This window comes from Aythya ferina, assembly GCF_964211825.1.
Source record: "Aythya ferina genome assembly, chromosome: 1".
In the NCBI taxonomy this organism is placed as follows: domain Eukaryota; kingdom Metazoa; phylum Chordata; class Aves; order Anseriformes; family Anatidae; genus Aythya; species Aythya ferina.
Window position 1 is genome coordinate 138,770,960 of NC_140296.1, and position 24,007 is coordinate 138,794,966.

The following is a 24,007-nucleotide window of genomic DNA, read 5'->3' on the forward strand; positions in this document are numbered from 1 at the left end:
GAATAGATGAAGGGAAACTATAAATATACATTCTTCTGTAGATGAAAACAATTCAGCTTTTTTTTTTTTTTAAAGAAATAAATGAAACAAAAAATGTTCTGAGATGACTGAAAGGAAATGAACTATTTAAGTTATTTTCTTCTAGGAAATGTCTGCATTACACGAAAAAATTGATCTACTGCTTAGAATTACTTCTGTGTTTCAATGCATCTAGTCAGGTACTTTAAAAGCTCAACTGGCCAAAGCAAATACAAAAAAAAGAGGGTCTTTCAGGTAATAGGTTACATCATTATTCAATTTATCAGATAAAGTTTCAGTACTCCCTCTGATTAAGAGTTTGCATCCACCACTCAGTGCTTAAATGCAGACTATCAACCCGTTTGATGCCAGTTGGTCTTAAATAAACTATTAGCTCTAAAATTTTGGAAAATTACACTCAAAAGTGTAATTACTTAGAGTACAATTACTCCAAGTGTAATTACACTTTTGAGTGTAATTTTCCAAAATTTTAGAGCTAATAGTTTAAATAATAAAAAAACATTTCTTGTCTCTCTCCCCTTGTATTTTCACATCTTCGGTTTCAACAGTGACACAGATTGTTCTGCATTATCCATTTCCTTTATAAATGCAAAGGAATAACTCTAGCTTATTTACAAAATGAACTGTCAGCAGTTTTGATGGCTATGCAAAAAACATACGTGGCAAAAGAATATTACAATTCAATACCTTAATTTTACATCCAGAACTTCACAACTGTGTCCTTATGCCACAACACAACAAGTGAAATAACATTTAGTTTTAATTAATAACTACTACTGCCCTAGGAACACAAACTCTTCATAGAATGGCACTCTATGAAGTCTTTCTATTATAATTATAGGCCCACTACAGCAACAGAAAAAACTGTGGGACAAATATTTCCTTCTCAACAGACACAATGCCACTAATGACCTTGCCAGCACTTTTTTTTTTTTTTTTTATATATATATATTAAGTTTCTACCACAGTGGGAGCTAGAAGCTGGAAGCTGTTTTCTTTCACAGATGGTTTCTTCAAGCTGTTGCGAGACTCCAAGCTTCTGGAATTGTGGCATGCCATTCAAAGTCCACACACAAGCCATCTTTGGCCAACTCTGGTAGGATGCTCTCCCACATACTGAGTAATAAAATGCTAAGCAGCATCAGTGATGACTTCTTGAGTCTTAAGCCCAAGAGCTAAAACTTTCTGACATGAAGTGCACACACACACCTGCGACAGACCACTGAAATGAATATAATACGAGGGCAGCTCTAACAATGAAGTATTTGATATTACATAAAAATACACCCCACGACTTTTAACTGGGATAGAAGCAGCACAAGCTATCAAGCTCAGCCTCAGGGCTACATTAACATAGGTACGTAGCTGTTCATTGGGAGTCTGTGTGCCTGGCCAACCTAAACAACCGAGAGCTGTCACCTGTGCAGACACGCTCTGTACAGGTCCATGTCTTCCACTCAAAGACAGCTCTCAGGGCTATTCTCCACCGACTGCACTGAGAAAATGTCTGTTCCAAAATGACAAGCCCACTCCACCCTTTGCTCCTGTGGCAGCACCAGTGCTCACACAGTCACAGCGTGATCCAGCTCACACCACTGAAAATGAATCACTCACTGTTCACAGCACTAACCTTCCTGCAGCACCTGACATGGTGCAGTGAGGGAGATGGAAGTCTCCTTCTGACAACTGCTGATGATTGCATTGGCTCAGCTATATCCTCAGCATCAAGACAGCAAGAGTGATGTTTTTAATGTCAGAGTAGTTCATCTGTCCTGTTTTTAACAGTGTAACTACAACAATGGAAACCATTGTAGTGAAGCCCCTCCTTCCATGAATAAATACTTTACATGAAAAAGAAAAATCACTTTGTTCCAATGGTGAGCAAGATGTAAGGGAAAACGGGACACTTGGATAGCATAGGTCACACTCAACGTCAAAGTAATGTCAGTGGGATTTTTAAATGACAAAAGCCAGTACCACGCTCCATACTGGTGGGAACACCATCTTCTATTCACTTAAGAACTTATTTTACTTTTTTGTATGTTGAAGCTGGCTTTAGAATGGATTTTAAAGGACTAGTGTATCATATTCAAGAATATAAATTAACTGCGATTTACCATATGGAGTATTACTCATTTCTCCTTTTACCACTAGAAAACATGAACATAAGGAAGAGATTTGTGAGGCAGTGATTTTTCATGAGAAGCCCAGAAGTGAAAACTCCTTCCCTCAATTTTTTTCTTTCCAGATTACACAGACATTCTACCAGAAAAGCAGATTTTAGGCTACAGTTCAAGACTATAAAATATATAAGTATTTGTAAAGAATGATGTTTTTACAGTATCTCTCACCTTATAGAATGTTTCCAGAATCAGCGACCTTAGAGATATTACAGATCTATAACATAATTTATACTATGCAAATTTTTTTGCTGCATTTTTTTCCCAGATCTCCAGCTACTCTGTTTCACAGGTTACATGCCTTCTGACATAAAACTGTTTTGAAATGTTTTTCCTCCAGTATCGAAGTCCCAGCATTCTTCACTGGAATCTAGCCCCACTACTTGCTATAAAGTTTTTTGTTTTGTTTTGTTTTAAGGTATATTTATAGGCTGTGGGCTTAAAGTCACACAATACCATCACAAAAAGAAAAGGGTATTGTTCACTTGTTTGTTTTAAACTCATATTGCTCCTGTGTCCAACAAAGATTTGGGCACAGTGAATAACTGGTATTGCAGACCAGCTCTAACTCCTGTATGGCTGCTCTCATCAACACAGCGATGAAATATCTAAAACAGGCTACTGCCTACAACTTTATGTACATTACTGTTACACCTTAACAGTGCACATCAAAATAAAAAGAATCTGAATGAAGACAGCCTTTGAGAATCCTTCTGTATCATGTTTAGAACTGGCCATTCAGTAAGCATCAGGAGATCACAAAATGACACCTACTTTAAAGACAGCAACTTCATAAGGTTGAGGTCTTCACTCAGACTTAACTACTATTTATGAGCATTACTAAGTCTCCTATCCTGTTTGAGTCTCATAAAGCAAGGGTCAGGAATTTTAACACTGTGAGGGGCATGGGAAGACAATTCACCAGCAATTTCTTATTTTGCATGAGAAATGGGCATAAGAGTACGTAAGTCCTGATGATGATGATGAAATGCCACTTGAATAACTCTTCCAACACTGGATGAATGTAGAGAGTTTGGCTGTACTACTGACTTTGGCTGGGAAGTTTCCAGAAGTGTGTTGACTGCTGGATATGATAACACTAAATTTGCTCATGTTCCCTAGCTACTCAGGGCAAGGAGTCTGGAAACACTCTGCCAAGCTAGCAAGAGTCAGCAAAAAGCTTGCTGTGGTCTCTGCTCTTCATATCCTTTCCCTCCTTGGTAGGCCCCTAGGGCTATGTGTGCCCTCCCCAAGCATTACCTGAATAGCCCTGGAAAGGAAATAAAGAGACTAAAGCCAGATTTATTTCTGTACTATGTACTGAACTATATTTTCAATTTCACCCAAATTTTATCTTAATAGCATTGTATGTAAGAAGAAGTACTTTCATTTTTCTTCTTCAATGTTATTCAAATAAATAAATCTTGGTAGGCTCCAGGACTTCTAAAATATTAGTAACTCAAAAAAACAGAAAAAAATGAAATTGACAAGGAAGGAACTTTTGTCAGATCACTCAACATGGCTTTGTTTTTATCATCTCCTAGCTTGAATAAAACAAAGATGCTATTTGTACAAAAGGTAAGAGCCAACAGCATCAAATCTTTAATGTAAAACGAATAAAAATCTTTTATTTCCTAGACCACCACCAAATCTTCTACTATAAACAGAGAGCTCTGACATTGGGGATAATTGAGGCAAAAACATCCAAATTAAAAAAAATTAACACACTTTATGCATTTTAAAGGGGCATAAAACACACAAGCCAAAATCAGCTATCAACTTCAGACAGAGCCTATTTTCTCTTTTACTTAGATAGTTCCAAACATGAAAATTATTGGTGTTGCCATATTTATAATGATTTAAAGATAAGTTAAAAGTTAGGTCCCATTATGTGTATTTTATATAAACAAACATTTTCTTCAGAAAGTGGAAAGGCTGCAGATCAATGTATAAGAAAAATCAAGTAAGACGTTAACATCAAGAAATAAAATCATCAGCTTTAACAAGAACAAGTGTGAACAAGTGGTTATACTTGCCATGAATGCTGTTCGTACTTCTCCTCATTAGGCAGAAGGTATTTTGAGATAAAGAATTTGTTTAATGATCATTGCTCTAAACTATTTCACTGTTCAGATGAAATCAGAAATTTGTCTCTTCCTCTCTACACCCTCCCCCCTGCTCCAAATAAATGCCACACTTGTAAATTGTTGAAAACTTCTGGTAGTATGATAGCTTTCACTCTTTTCATGACTGAAGTTTGTTTCTAAGGCCAGTTAAAGGAAAAAGCACTTTGCAATGAATGCCCACAGTTTATGCTTATTTAGAGAACCTATTATTTAGATAAAATAGCAGTTTCAAATAGCAAACTAAGCTTAAGTGCCACTCCCCATTTCTTGGCACTAAAAACCAGAAACAAACAAAAAACAATAAAAAAAAAAAAAAAAAAAAAAAAAACCACCACAGGAAAAAAAATAAGACCTATAAAACTGGCTCAGTTAGGAAGCTAAGCTAGACGTGTCTTTCCATCATTTGGCTAGGTGATGTATACTTTTGAAATACACCAATATATTCCTCTCTTTTAGCTCATTAGTTAGCTACTCGTATTTAGACCGTGTTCTTCTCTCCTTTAAAAGAAAAGAAACAGAAACCTAATCCTTCACGAGGATGGGAAACTTGTGAACAAGACTATGACTCCTATAGGAAAGGAAAAGTAACTGGAAAACTCCCAGTATCACAGCAGTAAGTCAGACTCACTATGACGCTATTCAGACAACCAACAAAACCAGAGTTTTGTTGAGTATTAATACTCTGTTTTTTAAAACTGTTGAGTTGTTAACAACTATGTGATGAAACTAACCAATGTAATAAATATCCGTAGACCTACATTTAAGAAAGGCCTCTCATTCCATGTTCTTTACACCCCCAGAAAGGATTTAAGCACGTTACACTACTGTATCATAAAAAATCTCCTGGAAAGGATTCGAGCAAGTGATCCTGATTCATTTAGAAGTACAGCTGCATGTTTTATTTTCGTAAAAGAGAAGCTGAAAATTAGAAGTTTACACACATTCTTATATTCCAGTCAACCAAACAAGAAAACAGCCATTTGTGTCATACAACTCATATGGCTCCTAACCTAGAAATCTACAAACAACTGATTTGTGTACAACTTCTCTACCCTTTTCCATTTGTTAATAGAACATTCAAGAGGATTCACATGTATCAAAAAGCACACTTCAAATATTTTTGATGACAGTCAGAAGCTGACATAACTGCCTATAAAAGTCTGTTTCAACTAAGCCCAAATTACACTAAACAAATTGGCAATAAAAAAATCGTTCAGCTTAAAAAAGAGCAAAGTAGGTATCCTAAACACCTAATTAAAAATAAACATTAAAATATTTTTGAATACTATAATGACATAATAAATAGGTATATTTGTAGAAATATATTTTAAAAGTATTTAAAAAGCATTTACCACTATTATCACTTTCACTTCTGTGTTGGAAGCCAACCATCTACATTAAGACTCAGCTACAAAGGAACTTTTATGCTAATAGTAATGTGCCAAGTATCATAAATCCTAAATATATCAATTCTGTATCTGCAATATAATATCATCACAATACTGTATCATAAAAATTGTCAGCTGATGCATTAAAGACATTATCTTGAGCACAGGCTAATGCATTATATCCACAGAGCTACCTAAAGCTCTTATTCAGCCCATCTAAACTCAATCTGGAAATGTTTTCCTGCTGGAAATCAATATCTAACTCCTATCAAGATGAGTTTCACTACTCCCAGAATCTCCAAACAGATGAAAAAGATGCTTTTGCATGTATTCATCCATCAAGACGTTAAAACAAAACAAAAATCACCAAAGCGACACAGCTAAACCCTGGCTTTCTCTTTTAAAATACCTCTGTGCAGATAGAGGTGCTGTAATTTTCTTACTCTAATATGGAAGATGTAATCCACATGTTGAAAGACAAACCCTGTCAAAATTGGAATCTGCCAAGATTTCTAAATGTAGTAATACTGCAGCACTTTTATAACTAGGCTTTTAATTGCTAGGGAGGAGAAAAGAGGACATGTATTTTATATTTCTTCTGCAATGAGAAAACAGTTACCTTGAAGTGGAAACTACAGTGTATTTCAGTTATTTAAAACTTAAGCTGTAAATGGATACTGTTCTTTGTTGTCGTCCTCCCATCCCCATCCCAGTTTTTAGGCTGACAGATTTTGCAGCTCAATATATGACATTCATAGAGAATGTAACATACATCCAGGCAGATGATATATAATCACTGGAAGTGCATCTGTTATTCCATTTGGTCCCCCCCTACACACATACACAACCCCCAGGATAACATTTGTAAGATAGTCAACTATTAAAATTACCTTATTTTAACATACGGCTTATAAGGCAACTTCAAGTTTCTATTTTGAGAGTACTTCCACTCAGTGTTGCAAGCTAATTAAAAAAGCTCAAATAATTCCTGCTACATTCAATGTCTTAAACATGAGCACATCTACTAGATCACATACGAATAAAGATCTTGGAAGTTATACACAGAAGGTAATAAATCAGTGAACACAATTTCTACATAAAATTAGGCTTCTATTTAAAATCTTAACTTTGAATGTTATAAATACTGTGCTTCCTTGCATATATTGTGAATTATTAAATACTGCATTTGAAAAATTTGTTTTTCCAAAGAAGGAAAAAATGCCTTACGTCTAAAAAACCAACCAAACCACAGTTGTTAAAATGTACATCAAAGAATAAGAATTACTCACCAGTCTCCGAGGAAATTCATTTTTCACTAAAAGCTTGACATGCAAACAAGAAAATGCACACCAAGATGTGAGGTACAGCCTTTTCCTATCTGAAGCTGCTCCCCAATGAGTACTGCACAGCCCTGACCCAGAGAAAAAGCAACTTAACTGTCAGGATTGCTAGCCTCCAGAGAAAGCTGATACTGGAGTGACGTCACATCTTCTGAAATGTTGCTGCAGCCCCAAATTATCAACTCCCATCTACCAATAAAATCTCTGCTTCTAAATGATGGAAGACAACATATTTAACAACAGCATTAAATTCCAACAGGAGCTGACAGCAAAGATTTTTGGGAGCATGTCTTGGGTTAGACAAAATGCTACAGCCAGAAAAAGTGAAAAAGAACAGATGTTGGCAATGTTATCTGAATATGTTCTTCTCATTTACCTTCACCCTGAAAAGTCTGTCTGTTGTATATTCATAAAATAGAGGAATGACACTTTATGAGCTGGAGGAGGAAGATGAAAGACTAGTACAGGGACAACGTCCTAGAGCATAAGACATCTTTCCGCAGGGCTCCAGCTAATTTAGCTCAGAAGTTCTTGACCCTGCTTAGTAGCCCACAGCAGGGCCACCTTTCTCATTTTCTTCACCTCCTCCTTCCCCAGCTCTCGCCTCTCTATCTGCTGGTCAGAGCACCTCGGAGCACTCAAGATACTCAGAAAGCACTTACCTAATTCCACTAGGAAACAAAAGGCTAGTGAACTGGATGAAAAGATCAGTAGAAAGTAATCCTCCTACGCTAAGGTCAGAAACTTTGATACCAAAATGGATGCTTCCAAACTACTAATGCAGGCTGCGAGGCTATATACACCATGAGGAATACCACCGAAAGAAAAAGAACAACCAAAACCGAGGTGCCAAAGAAAATTTTTATAGAGGTAAGAAAAATATGGACTAACAATCTACTACAAAAATATAAATAAAAAAGGAGATGTATTCCATACCATGTAATTTATTCATGCCAAATGTACTTTCACAAAAATAATAACAGAAAGCAAGAACAAAACCCTAGAGTTTCAGCTGTATGGACAGCTGGGGTCCTCTACAAACCCCCAAATTTAGACTTGGATATGGACAGAGATCTTTCTTATTAAAATCTGAAGTACAAAGCATTATCTTCTTGAATAGCTTCAAATTCATGTAGAATTTTTTAAATATGGCAGCCCACAGATTTTAAGCAGCCCTGAAATAGCAATATCGTATTTAGGTTTGGTTAAGAATCAACAGTGTTATGCTGTTAAGCACTGTCTTCAGTCAGCTAAACTGAGGGCAGCACTCTCAGTACAGAAAAGACCAGAAATTATTTGACATGAGTGAAATTCTCTGCGATCTGTGAAGAAATGGACCTCCCAGAAAAAAAGATTCTAAATTCAGCAGGATAAATCACTCATTTAAAAATAAAATAATGCAACAGTGAGTAAGGTGAGAAATTCTAAGGAAAGGATAGAAGAACAAATCAAAAAGAAAACACAGACCTCTGAATTGAAGAAGTTGCAACTAGGTCTAGGTACTAAGAATACTTTGTGGACAGAAAAAAAAAAAAAAGAACTGGTCTGCAGACGGAAAAGGGTTCAAAGGAGAGCTAGCCAAGACAGAGTCCAAGAACTGAGTAATATTCTGTCCCATTTTTCAAAGTGAGCAGTGTCAATCCCAGAAACTGGGAGGCAGAGTGAACTAAAGGAGATAATGCACACAAACAGATTGCCACTGAGGCAGGGATGAAACTGGTTCAAAACTGGTTCAAGAGAGGAAGCCAGGTGCAAAAACAGGAACCAACTGATGAACACTGGACTACTGCCAGAATGCAATCCTGTTCAGGAGGATAACTTAAAATTAGTATTTTCATTAGTAACTAAAGAAAAATATGAAGTCTGCTGGTGACATAAAGCCAGGGGGCATCATCAGACATATGAGCAGTATTTGATAAAATATGAGAAATAGATGAGTTTCACGTGAAAAGAAATGAATAACCCAGAAGAAGAAGAAAGAAAATGGAACAAAATTCAGGAGCACAAATGTAAGGTCACACCCTGAACCAACTAAGTATCTGTTACAAAAGAAGACAAGAGGAGACAATTACTGAGAACAGCATCCAGTACGTCTGCAGTTGCTTCTAACCTGAAATCTCTATGCCTTTGTGGCCTGTGTCTACTTCTGTGGTAAAACACACAGAAATCTGCATTTACACTGATTTTTCCCCCCTTTCCTAAAGGATCCACAACTTGAAAAGTATGAAAGACAGCAAAATCAGAATATGATTAAGTAACACACCCATGCCAATTAATTCTAACTATTGGTTTAAACTGGAACAAAAATAAAAGTTTACCAGTGTAAGTATGCACTCTAGAGAGAAGATTGTAGGAATATGCCTCATCTGACCCAGTGGACCACCTGAGGTGGGACAGGGCTATATAAAAGGGATTCAGAGCTGTACATATAAACACTAGGAAAGGTAAAAAATGCATGGAGATAGAAAAAAAATAGATACAACTTCTCCAAGAAATGTTAGATTTTTTTTTTAATTAAGTTGGTCTCATTAATGAGATCGTTAGGATCGTTAACAAAGAGGTTAACTTCAAAATCTCGCCTTTAAGGCAAGTGACCTATTTTGAAACAATTTCTCCTATCTGTCACACTTGGAATGGCAAAATTTGGTAGTTCAAAACCTGAGCAAAAGTGTTTTGGGAAAGGTTTGGAATATGAGATTTAAAGCCAAAAAATAACATTCCAGAAATTCACCAGTTTTACCATCAGTCACAGGTTAAGTGGTCAATACTGCAGAGCCTATGTTTCCCTCTCTCACTTGCTAGTATGTTTCATGTATAAAATTAATCCTCTACTCAAAATTAAGTTGTCAATCTTTTCCTCCTTTTTTGTTAGCATATGATAAGATTCATAGAAACGATTAATCCTGTTAGTTCCAAGACATTAATGCCTCTCTTTGTAAGATCTGTGCTATTTCCGGAAAAAAAAATCTAACTTTAATTAATAGCCTCCAGCCCTGATTTCAGAGTACGATTTGATAAAGTATTAGCATATGATGTTTGGAGACACAGACAAGTAGGACTAAGGCAGCTGAAAGAGAGAACTACCGAGTTAGTTCCTACTAAGATATGGTACCTTACTGTGGTACCAGTAAGGGCTAATTTTGAATGAGAAAAACTTAGTATCGAATTACATCAGTTTTTCGCTATTTTTCAGTTTTCTGCTTCAGTAAAAAACAAACAAACCAACAAAAACTTCAAAGCAAAAAAACCTAGCTCTCCACTCCTGAACAGCCTGCAAACTGAGATAGCATCCAGTGCTGAATCATTTTAAATTTTAAACAACTAGCTTAATATCATAAAAATGCAAGTCCCTAAAAATCTAAACCAGAGGAGGGCAACTAGCCATAATTTCTCACTGTTGAACATACTACTCCAGAGGGTTATGGACTGTTCCAGTAAGCCTATCTTGATATTTTCAGCTGAAGAGAAAAAATATTTTATTCTCCAGTCAGGCCAAAATAAAGACAAAATAACATAACTGGGTCAAAGAAGCAGGGGGAAAACAAATTTGCTCTAGGCACTCATGTACAGATGACCTCATGGCAACCTTACCTATATTTTCCACTGGATTTAGGGTTGCATGTTCATGTTGTTATTAAGGTCTAGTCTGGTTTAAGGAATGTGCTTCTGATGACTTTAATGGACTATTCTGAGACAGTCCATAAGACAAGTGCTATGTTACATAAAAGCCTCAAGTCAAAAGGTATTCCATATAAATAAGACGTATAAAAACACAAGTTGGACAAGACCCCTGGAGGTCACCAAGTTCAATCTCACGCTCAGAGCTAAATTTAAATCAGATCAGGTTGCACAAGCCTGTGTTGAGTTTCAAAGATCTTCAAGAATGATGATTCTGCAGCCTCTCTGTGCTCAACAGCTTTGTGATTTATTTTAACTGTTTAGCATGTACTTCATTTCTATTCATGACCACTGCCTCTTGCCCTCTCTTCATACACTTCTGAGGAGAATGCCTCTTTCACAAAGCTCCTTTAGGCAGCAAAGGACTTCAGTTACATCCCTGTTTCAGCCTCCTCTTCTGCTGAACAAGCCTTCAGCTGCTTCTTGTACATCACATACTCTGGACCCATAACCAGAGGCCTACTGCTCTTGTGCTGGGCTCACCCATCTTTCTCTCTCTGATACTGCTGGGACCCAAACTGCACACAGTACTCCAGAGACAGCTTTGAAAGTGATAAAGTGATGACCTGACGACAATCACCAGTCTGGCCAACAGAGCTCAGCACATGGTTAACCTTCACCATCCCAGCAGATGAGATCAAGGCACTGACTCACAGCTTGCTCACCCTCCAGTTTATTGAGGTGTCTCTGTGGCCACAGTGACCTCCAGCATGATCCCTTTTCCCAAGGCCAGGGTTATCCAGGAACTCACTGGCTATGAGGATACTACATGAGGATACATCACAAAGTTTTAAGTGACATTCACTGGTTTCCCGTCGCTTGAAGAGGGGTCATCACAGAAGGTAGTCTGGTTAGTCAAGCATGACTTTTCCTTGACAAATCCATGCTAGTTGTTTCTATTTAACTCCAGGTCCTTCACAAGCCTAGAAATAGTTTATATGAGAATTTGCTCCATAATATTCCTAGGGACAGAGGTGAACTTTACTGATCTTTAGTTCCCTGCATCCCCTTCCTTGCATTTCTTTTGAAAACAACAGTAATGCATGCCTATTCCCAGTCATCAGGTTTATCTACAAAAACCCAAGACATTTCATAGCTGATAAAAACCACTTACAATGACATCTGTCAGCTCACTGCGCACCCTCAGATGCATACAGCCTGGTTCCACGGACTTGCACATGTAACTCGCCTAAGTAGCAATGAGGTATTTATTTCCTTGCACAGGAAAAAAGTAAATCATAAGCTACTCATCTGCATTAGACCACAAGACTCTTTAAAGAGAAGGGATTGTAATGGTGCTCCCCAAAAGAAAACAGAAGTCTCTCTACTTAATGAAGAAATCTCTTAAAGGAACAGACTATCGCGATTTCTGAGAAACACAACATAATCTATATTGTCTGGATACTAATGAAGTGTAGACAATATGCATGAGAGTTACTAATTATTTTTAAATGACAGTTAAGCTCAGCTGAGCAAGCTGCTCCAAATGTCTGGTTATTCATAGCAACATGCACTATTTAAACCCTAGGCTTTAATAAAATGCAATACCTTTTTTTTTTTTTTTATTACATGCGTGTAAAACAAAAAAAAATATTGCTTAGGTTACAGGGTTCTAAGAATAAAAGGCTGCTGAACTGTTTTTGTCTGGTCAGTTGGTTTTTAATGGTTATGTTCTCAAATTAAGAATCCATAGCTGTTTCAAACACAATTCAGAAAATAATTTATAACAGAATGCAATATTAAAAAACAAAAAGAGCAAGGGGGAGAGACCTTGAGGGAGCTTATGTTCATCAAAATTAAAAAGAAGAGGAAGAACGATAAATAACTCCATGGAAAAGATATCAGCAGTCCTGGTTGCAACCAAGCCCAACTAGCGGGTGTACTCCAGGACCTTCTGGCAGGCTTCTGCCATTCTGACTATATCCTCTAAACTACTGTAAATCTATCCCTGAAAGCACTGATGTGTTGTTCTAGCATTTTATCCTTGTCCTGCTTGGTTCATTTAAGTTCTGTACACCATGAACAACAAAATTAATGAATTTTGAAGCGGGAGTTTTGACTGTTGGCAGAACAGACAGAACAATTTTTCTCAAAGGCAAAGCCTAATCTGGGCTTGCAACTGGAACATCTAGCTCTGCCCTAAACATCAAACTGGTTAAAGATATGCAGTAGGATCTGCATGTAGCTTGACCATTAGTTCAGCAGTTTTAGCAGGGAAGGCAAGGCCCCAAAAGCCTGTGGGACACTTTCTGAAATATACTGATACACAAAACACTGACAGAAACTTAAAAAACTATCTGGGAATAAACAGAAGCAGCCCTTGTAGGTGTTAGTCTTTCTGAAGCAAGATGTTTATAGTACCCTAAAAGTATATAGCACTTGATTCTACGCAAATAAAAAGAAAAAAGTAACAATGAAAAATCAAACTGTTTCCTCTCTTCCAGTGCTTTTAGAGAATGGAAGGAGTACTTTTAGGTTTACTACTCGAAGACCAGGATTAAAGCAAATGCCTGTTAAAACAACAGCCATGTGTACATTAATTAAAATAAAAGAACTACATTGCTCAGCTGTAGCACCTTCTATTAAATCAAGCAAACTGCACGTCAATCTGAGCAATGTAGTTACTTATATTAGGTACAGCTATAATAAAATTTCAGAGTAGAATTTTAAGTTGTACTAAAGCTTACACCAGCCACAATCAATTCTTGATATCAGTAATATAAAGGATAATTTCTTCCTTTCCTTTCATAAAGCATACTTTGTGATACAATCCCAATTTGGAAAGCAACTATCTGAAAAAAAAAAAATAATAAAGAAAATATCAAGCAAGAATCTAGGGCTTTTTCAGTGTAGAGCAGATTTTCAAGCGTATGCCAGACATGAATGGTCCACAGTCACCCTCAAGCCAACACTAAGACCTGAATCTTACTCCATTCCCTGAAGCTTGTGAGAACCTTCTGCTCCCCCCAGTGGCAAAAGAAAAAAAAAAAAAAAAAAAGAAAAGAAAAAAAGAAGAGAAATAGGCAGCCATTAAGAAGTTTCACTTTTACATACAGTGCTGCTCTTCAATGTTCTTCAAAACCCAAAGTTCTGTACTTAAAAGAAAAAAAAGATTTTGACCTACAAAAACTATGTAGAAGAGTCTAAATCAACATTTACCCTGAACCCTTATTTATGGAAAGAAAAAAAAAAAGCTTTAGGAGCTGATAAATACAAAGTAGCTAATAACGAAAGCAAGTTTAAAATTAATATAAATATAAACTTGACAAGAATCTCCTGAGTTCATGATAAAGAAAAAAGGCTAATTTTTATAAGGAAAAAAAAAAACACACTCTTGATAGAAGTCTTTGCAGTAATCTTCTGTTAAAAAAATCACAAATGACTAGACACAGAAAGCTGCTGCCATACACAGATATCACTTGCTTACACTTATCAGCATCCTTATGTATCCCCTGTAGTAAATTTCACATTTTTTTTGTTAGTTTTTAAATGTGAGAGTAGTAAGAATAGTATTTCTGAAACCTGAGGTTAATGAAAAATTTAAAAAGGAATCCTGATATTTAGTCTATATATTATATACAATAACCATTTATGAAGTAGCTTTTCTATACTCAGAGCTTGGCTGCAAAATTACATAAGTTCAGATACTTTGGGCTTGTAACAGTGACAACTAATATGTAATTTAGCCTCATCTAACAACTACCTCAAATTTTACAACGTTTACAAAAAGTGACTTTTGATCTAACTCTTCAAAATCTGATTTCAATTTGATGAAGCTAAAGTCACTGAAAAACGTGATTGTTGAGATGTGTGTAGTACCTTCACTATCACCAGAAAATTCAGCAGTTTAACAGAGGAACACAACATCAGTATCCATAACATTAGCAAAGTTTCTGGCAGGCATACTGAAGTATTACTAAAAGGCTTGATGGACAGTGTCATGCCATTTTCTAACTAAGCAAATGTTTGCGTGTAGGCAGTTAATAATAAGCAATGTTGTGGCTGCTCTAACTAGAAAGAGCACGTTCTGTCAGTAAAATGAATGTAGCCTGTATGAAGCAATCATCTCGGTGTTGATGTGAGCATTACTATGAGCAGGACCAAAGATAGCAAGGCAAGGTTTGCACAAGGATCAGCATCTTTTATTGCACCTGGTCACAAAGCTGGAAATGAGTTGTAAGCTTACAAAGCAAAAGCTATTGTTTAAACTTGAAATAAAAGCAGCAGTGCTCACTGATTCATGCCAGCTGAAAACCATTATCTTGAGTTGAAATTAGGTAGGTTTATCAGATCACCTGAGAAGGAAAGGAGGTAGCACCCACTACAGGAGGGCAAGATTTATTCATCCTCCTTGCCCTCCCCCCAGCTTAAAAGAAAGGTGCAAAAATAAAATAAAATGGGGGAATTAGCTGAAGTGAACAGGAAAAGAGTTGATACTGGCACATAGTGTCTCTGTAGCCTCTCTGGCAGTTTGCAAAAGAGCATTCCATTGAGGCACATCAAGTATCAGTCATTTTGATGTGTTGAAAATATCAAATATTCAATATCCAAGACTGAAAAGACATTTTTTTCCCAATAATTATATAAAGATGCACATGCAGAACAGTTCAGATCTTCACAGAATAAATTCTGGTGATACACATAATTACCTACATAAGTGAATACTGCCTATCAGAAAATCTCATTTTAATATTTTGACAAAAATTCAATTATTGGTAATCATCTGTATTTTTATAAGGGATTTGCCAAATAAATCATAATTTCTGCCTCCAAAATAAGGACTCTGATGCAAACAGAATCTACAAAAAAAATCAGCAGAGAAATCTTTTGTATTCCACCTAATTTACTTTCTAGATCAAGAGCAGCAGGGTCTTACTGATTATTTTTATTACGTGATACTGTAATTCCTTGATTAAATTTCTATGTTTGTTCCACAAGAGAAAGCTGTAGAGAACTGGAAGTACATTCACCAGTCACAACATCCAGATTTTTAACAGTAAGAATGCTACTGATGTGTGCAAGAGGCCCAATTTTTTATTTATTTATTTATTTATTTATTTTTTAAAGGAGTACACTGTTTGTAGATAGACTGAGAAGTTTTTCTCTGAAAAAGGGGTCAATCTTCTAAATCACAAGCTTTCCCTCAACACCACAGAGTTACCAAAACTTCACAGAGAACCAGCTGGAAACATTTTACATCTATTAGTAACATTTTTCTCCTAATGTCTTCCTGGGAAATGGCTCTACTATTTTCATTGAACTTTTAAAATAAAACCATGAAGATGAAAAACAGTCTGGGAAGCCAAATTTATTTCTAGACCTGAAAGTCTAGAATCTAAGTGTTACAGATACTACAAAATGGTGAATACTGTTAAACACTGGCTAGTATGTATGTTACATATGCAGATAAATATACACACCCCTCCTATCCATTCACACTGCAGTGACTCCTTAGTTTGTATTTCCTTGATTTTTGTGTTGCTGCTTTTTCACAATGTTGTCTTTTTTTTTTTTTTCTTTCCCAGCATTACATAGGCACAGAAGTTTTCAGAAATGTTTTTGAAAACGAGGAAGAGGAGTGCAGTCACAATGTCTCAACATCAACATAACTGTCAGATGACACAGTGCTAGTCTAATAGCTGTGTCACCGTACCAGCAAAATGAAGAAATTAAATATCTTTATCTGTGGGACTTCAACATTGGTTAATAGACCAGTTGAAACAAAGAAACAAAACCCTAAACTGTGCTTGCTTGATTTCAACACTAAGTAGTATTAAAGAAATTAAAAACAATATCTAATAGACCAAATTATCAATCTGAATATATGCTGCAAACAAGAATTGCTACAGAACAGAACCAGGAGGAGGATACCTTAGAGGTCAGGATCCCAAGTTGATGAATCAAGGACCTAGAGTGAGCAACATGTAAAGATACCAGAACCAGCTCCAAGTCGTCTGAAACTTCTACATGGTGTAACGCAAAGCCAGTAGCCGAAGTACAAAAACACTACAGCCTGAAGTTTCTCTGGGGCTATTTGGCTTTTTTTCTTGTTGGGCCAGGTGCAGCTTTGTACTGACATGCATTTCAGTTCCTGAGATATTTCTCTGACAGTCGCTCAGGGATCACATCAGGCTAATTACATCAGGGATATGCTTTGGCTTTACTTTCTGCTTCATTAGACTTTGTATGCGACTGTGGTTAAGTAAACCTCTGTTTCCATTCCCGATTTGTAATACCAGGATACCAAATACTCCCCACCTTTAAAGCAACTAAATGCAACAGACACTGCGAGATACAAATGCTGCAATGGAAAACCATGGGAATAACATCAACTATTCTGATTGTTAAAGCAGCCAGAAACTAAATTCAGCCTAAATCTATCGCGTACCAATTTCAAAACTCAAATCATTGGGCCTAAAAAACAATCAAGAAAAGTCTCAACTGCTTACTGCCGGAGTACTCCAAAGGGTAAGCCATTCAGTAGCTGGTTTTGCTTTTCCTCTTGCCCAATTACCAGTTTACAGCTGTTTCTTGATTCTTTAAGTTGCGCTTTAGGATATAATTTTAGTGATCTGGCAAAATTCCACTACTCTGTTTCCTGTGATTGTCACCACCTTCTCTTTCCCTCATCCTCTGGGCAAATCCTGCCTAACGCTGGCGGTGCTGTCACCTACTGAGCAACAGCCAGACTCTACCAGAAAGGTATCAGAAGTTACCTCTGCAGGGAGTGTGTAAGGGCTGTAACCATACAGCACTTTGAAGTACTTTCAAAGGCAGCCCTAATGCGCTTGTTTTGACAGTTTCAATGTGAGGGCTAGTAAAAGATGTCTTTTTTTAAAAAAATTATTTATTTCTCATACAGAAAACAAACGTACTGGGTGATGTGGTATAAAACAGGATTACAGAAAATGCCACTGTTCAAGTTGTGTCTTTCCCATTGTTGCTACAATGCAAAAACCTTGATGCGTCAGACTATTTTCTTTCTTTTTTTTTTTTTTTTTTTTAAAGAAAAAAGATCATACTATTTCTCAAAAAAAGTGAAAAACAAAGAAAGAAAACTATTCTAGATCTCCAAATGAAGATACAATGTCTTATTTTAGTGATATTTCTGGAAACCTTTTCACATTCCTTGATTCTCAAAACACTTTTTCCCATCAAAATGCTTCATCATATACTGAATACAGCTTCATATATCACAGCTTGTCAGAAAGTATTGGCAGGGTTTAAAACAGCATGATGCAGGCACTTTGTTTCTTTGTTTTTCAAATAATAATGGTTCTCATTTAATTTGGCCAAGAGAAGACCTCTAAAGACTGCACAGCAAATATTATTCTATTCAATGTAAGCTTCAGGGTCATTCCAGCAGTTCCTTAGTTTTGTCACCAAACACCAGGTTTTCACTGATTAAAATGTCTTCATTCAATTGCCCATATGTTAACTTTCATGCAAATGAGGGATCCTCTGCCAGCACGGTTACAGGATGATGCCAATGTAATTCCCTGGAAAAAATCTGCACACTTTATATATAAACGCACAAGATAGAAAGGGAGTATCTGAAATATAAATACAGAAGGAAAGATTGCTGAATGAACTTTAAATACTGAAATACTAATTAATCATTTCCATATAAATAGGAGACTATAGAACATTGAAACCTTTCTGGATTAAGGTTTTTGGATAAGAATGTATCACCCATAATATATATTAAATTAATTCCCCTTTCAAATAGCCTGAAGCAACTCTCCCTTCCTTTTGATTATAATGGTTTGAAAGAACATATTTGTGACTGGCTTAGACACAATTAAATTGCTATATGGCATATGCTTTCGTTAAATTCAGATGAACACCCAATGCCATTCTAGAATCCTTAAGGCCACTGAGATATTTAAATACTAAGCCAATGTTTCCTCTACCACAGTAGTGAAACACGCATTAGACTGAATATTAAAAATATTTCAAACATTGATGCTCTCTGGAGCATAAACTAGCATTCCACATTCCCTTAAAAATACTGATGCATGCACATACATAAGGTGAAAGATGTTTCCATTATTTTTGTTGCACTGCCTGAAAACACATTGAAACAGTTAAAATTTATGTAGTATTTTGAGAAACATTGCCATACATCTCCCTCCCCCCACACACTTTTCCCTTCCCTCTGCGTTTTTTGGCTGATTGAAGAACTTCTGACCTATCAAATAGAATGTTTTAATCTTGGTCTTCTTTCAGAAAATGTAAAGCTTCTGTATAAAATAGTTTTCTAATGTTTTATTGATGGAAATCCCCCACCAAATACCTATTCACTACTGAATAGCAACAATCTAGTAAATTCATGGATGAAATCTGCCAAAATTCACAGGGCTGTATCTAAACCCAACTTTAAACCTCAATGTACTGAAAAGGCAGAGACAATTCTCAACTCGTTCCGACAAGAATTAGCTACTCCTTTCTTGTACTCTCTTGTTACAGGCCAGCCAAGGAATACAAAAAATAAATAATGAAAAGAATAAGCAACTTGTGAGAGACATGAAGCATTTTAGATTTGCATTTTAATAAAACTGTTTCTCAAATTATACTACATACATATAGGAAGAACTAATAAAGCCTTTATTATTTTTCCATAAAAATCTCCCACTCAATACAGACATAGCCAATTAGTTTAAATGAATACTGACTGGTGTGCAGCTCTTTTCATTTTGAAAAGTAAATTTAGATCATGCTTGTGAAACAGCTCAACTCCTTCCTTCACTCTATAAAGAAAAGTAACTAAAAAATGGCCTTCTCTTGAAAGTATCAGATTGTAGCATACTGTCTAAAATGGGTCAAGACTTGGTGCAGAATGCTGACAAGGATTTTAGACACAACCTTCAGTCTAAAATTGTCACAGCTCTCCATCTGGTACATGAACAGACTACGCTCAAATGTCAGCTGTAGTAAAATCTTTCACTTAGAAGACAACCTGAACAAAAAAAGACAAAGCCTTCACTGGCCAGAAGATTTAACCACTCAAAAAATAGCTGGAAGGCAACTTGACTGCAAGAGATCCCCCTTCACCCCACATCCCTAACTTCCACATCCTTTGCTAATGTTTTTCCTTAGTTGTGTACCAACATCGATATTCAAAAAAATTCAAGTGGTAGAAAGTTTATTTAAACATTATCTCGACAGTGGTCCTACCTATAAATGCTTCAAAGTGACTCTACTACATTCTTAAGACTACACAGCCCTCCTAATGAAAAAGCGCCCATTTTTTTTTTTTTAATCCTCTTCCAAAAACAATAAAACAAACAAACGAAAAAGTTGAATTATATGTCCTACATTTCCAGTCACATGAACGGACACCTTGAAGATGCTTCCAGAAACCTATAATTCCTGAAAATTTGAAGGGCAGCAGAGCTATACTTAAACTTTGCACTCTTGTGTTTTACTGCAAGTTAAAATACACTGAACTACAATGAAGTAAAATAAAATCCTACTGATGACTGGCTTGTGTTAAACAACTAAATCACAACATGATTTGAAACTGAATAAATCTGACTGCTGTTTTAGTTTTCAATTCAGAATTTAGTTACATTCTAAATAAAGGTATACAATCAGCAGCCCTTGTACTCAATTCACCCTCTCAAATACAACCTTTTTAACTATAGGAAATCCTCTTTTTGGAAAACTTACTAGAGTCAGTATTTATTTCAAAGGAAAAGATAAACATTATTTTGAAGAGTAAAGCAGGCAAGACACAGGTTATAAAGATAACTTGGGATATTGAACACTTAAAAATTTCTGCTTTCCTTGAGACTACTGCTGTTCCCTTACAATCTATAAAACACAACTTTTTATAGCTTAACATTAGCTGTTATTTCAAAGGGATGCCTCAGGAGAATCACACCAAGTTCAAACTCCTTCAGCAGAAGTCTCCCAGCCTGCCATGCTAGCACTGACAAACGAGCACTGCCAGGGCAGCTGACTGCTACTGTCTCAGCACGTGCTTATGTTTCACACCTCTGTTGCTCTTACACTGCCATTCCCATTGCCTACTCTGCAGCCACAAGCACAAGTCTTCAGCTTTCTCATCTCTTTATTCCCTTCCTAGAAGGTCTTAAGTTTCCTAGGTCGGCTGCTCCTCTGGAAACTCTCCTGTGGTGAACCTGTATGGATTCTTCACATTTTCTACATCTCCAAGACTCACAGCTAACGGAACCTGAAGGTATCGACACTATGAAGTTGTCTAGTCTAGCTACAAAAGCAAAAACTTAGAAATACATTACATGCTTTGAAAATAACAAGTTAGCACAGTAATATTTGTACAACACAGGTTCACAGTTAGCCCTTACTGTCCTTCTTCTATCATTTGTCAAACAACTGCACCCTAGCATCCTGTTTTAGCAGCCAAAGTGCAGGTTTTCTGATGGGTTCTGTCAACCTTTTGACACAGCAAGGCCTCAATTAAATGCATTATCCTCAGGCTTTCACAAAAATCTTCTTTTCTATCCATTTAGACCATTTCCTGTGGAACTCTGTATCAGAGGGTCAAGTGACCTGACCTCCAGCACCTCCAGATCCAGACACACCAGGCTCTGGCCTGCCTCTCTTCCAGCCGCGAGTGTCGGGATGACCACGAAATGTACAGGTTTAGGGATCTTCCACTTGTAAATCCAGTCAGTCTGAACCATAACGGAGTAATGTTTAGCAGCAAGTTCTTCTGTGAGGCTCAAGGAGCCCACTGACAAGCAGTTTTTCCCCGTTGTATTCCAGCTCTTCTATCCAGAGCAATGTTTTAGGTCTATATGCACCACCACCACATGATAAAGTGCATTTTTTTGCATAAAACAAGCAACCCTCTCCAACCCCAAAATGTGTTTGCTTTTTAAATAATTAAGACCTCCAATTCCAATCCAGTGATAAGCTGTATTTTAGGCAGTAATTTCACAACTGAAACCTCAGAACACTCATGAAGCTTAATTAAAAGGTGGATCTTAAATCATCTTTATTCACTGGGGGAAAAGTGCAATTAGGAACTGACTTGGGTGGGGCAGACATTTTGCAGATGCTCTTGGAGGGAAGTAAGTTTTTAAATCAGTTGCAAGAACTAAGCTTTGACAATGCTTTGAATCATAAATACTACCTTTCTCCAGTTAATTAAAACCTAATTGAATGTTGAGCTCTATCACACACATACATCAGCTACTATGAAGGCTAAAAAAATTTGTTCAGAAATTCCTGTTATTACCTACCAAAATGCAAATTGTCAGTCACAACACAGACCTAAAAGATGTTTTTTCTATTTCTTAGCCGATTAAAAAAGAAATACGTGCGTATCTATCAGCAAAATTAACAGATGACAACAGTTATCTTCTGCTGTTTAGTGATTTGTGCTGAAACTGAGTACTGTATCTTTCAATACTGTCTTATATAAATACAATTCTTTTACAAGTCTATTGAAACTCCCTTTAAAATGTTAGATACACAAAATAGCCTAGATTTAAACCAAATTACAAAGGACATAAACAGCATGAAAAATGACTGAGAAGTGGCGGTTCCTTAACAAGAACTGTTGTTATATTTGGAACAGTTAGCTAATTTGAAGTCAGAAGAAAAAAAGACATACCCATTTTTTGGACTTCTGAGTTAAACAGCCTAACATTCTTGTTAAAAAAGCAATTCTTCACAAAATTAATACATATATGCCAGAATTATTTTACTGAAGCAGCAGAGACATTTCAAATAGATGCCATTATTAGAGAATAGAAACAAGTATGAAGCTGAGCTTTATCTGAGGTATCTAAAGGCAGTAGAAAGGAAGAGATTAATCTCAACTCACCGACACCACTGACATTCTAACAGCAAGGCTGAGCTCACATCTCAAGTTTCCAGTTTCCAGAGAAATCATATGTGCACTGATAGAAAGACGACAAAAGGGCATACTGTGCTCTCCCCTACTTCAATTGAATGACAGCTCTACTAACAGGGAACCGAGACACACGCTGCAATATCTGAAAGAGTGGGTACTTGGTATGAGCATGCTCGGTATCTCATTTAAAATGGCCTGATGTTTCAGCTCAGCATGAGATGGCCTACTTCCAAATAATTTCAGAACTTTAAGTCAAATCTAAAATCATTAATTGGAATACAGAAAACTCAGCCAATGAGCAGTACAGATTTTGCCTGATTTCCCCCCCCAGTCCCCTCACCCCATTTATTTTTATTATTTTTTTTTTAATCTGAATTGATGCACAGATAATTGTTCACATTATTTCCCTGCAAGACATCCTAAGGCTTAAATACTATCATCATGTACTTCAATGTAATTGCATGATGCCACTGTAATAAACTGAAACCTTTTTCAGGCTAGCATATGATCTGAACACTGAGCAGCACGACTCATAAATCAGACAAAGGGAACAAATCTCCTAAATATTCTCTGAATCAATTTAAAAATTATCCTACCTAGTGATTTCTGGGCAGCTTTTTTTTGGGTGTAGGAGAGGCAGCAAGGGAGACTAAATGATTGTCTAGCAAGTGGTTTATGTTCAGAAGCAAATTATCTTCACTTTAAATCTTTTTATGTATAAAGAAACCATCTAGATTCCTAATGTAACTATTCATGTTGGTATCAAAAGGCAGGTTTATTCACAGATAAAAATTCTATGCCAAAGAAAACAGATATTTAAAACCATCCCTTCAGAGATTAACATCTTTTAATTCACACAAACACAGATACAAGTGGTATAGGAGGTCTTCTATTTTTTTTCCCTCCCTATCTCACAGGCTTCTTTCCATGTTTATTGTATATTCATTTTTAAAAATGAATACGCTACATCTTCCTCCTCTTGTGGGACGACAAAAGCTATGCCCCAGGCAGTAGATACTTTATTTGTTTATTTTTCCTTAAATGCTTTCATGTTTATCATTCAAGCTCAAAGCAAAGCCAAGCAGGCTACTTTGTCAATCCTATATTTTAAAAGCTGCCTTATAAGCACTACACAGCTCACCTCATAGCCACCACAGCTGGGCACTGAATTACTTCGCTGAATATGAAATAAATACTACCACTTGGAATGCATATGTCAAATCCTCTAAGTATAGAAAACAAAGATTAATAGAATGATATGCAGGGAAGCAAGACATTCTTAAGCTTCACTAATATCTTGGACTTAAAAATGAGGTTTTCATATCAGTACAAAAAAGTGGTTGCCTTTAGTATGTGCATCTGCAGCTTCAGCTATCGTGATCTGAAGTCTAAGGCTCACACAGCGCAC

At 36.5% G+C, this 24,007-nt stretch overlaps 1 protein-coding gene across 18 annotated transcripts in view; it reads right to left on the bottom strand.

Annotated features, from left to right (window-relative positions):
* The window catches only part of PLEKHA5 (pleckstrin homology domain containing A5), a 168,138-nt gene that overhangs the window by 80,784 nt on the left and 63,347 nt on the right, over positions 1–24,007 (bottom strand). The window contains exon 1 of one of the 18 annotated variants that reach the window (XM_084537125.1): positions 7,023–7,041. The exons of the other annotated variants lie outside the window; for them this stretch is intronic. The gene's annotated coding sequence lies outside the window, so the exon portion shown is untranslated. Of the gene's footprint in view, positions 1–7,022; positions 7,042–24,007 lie in introns of those variants that run through there. 18 annotated transcript variants of the gene reach the window in all.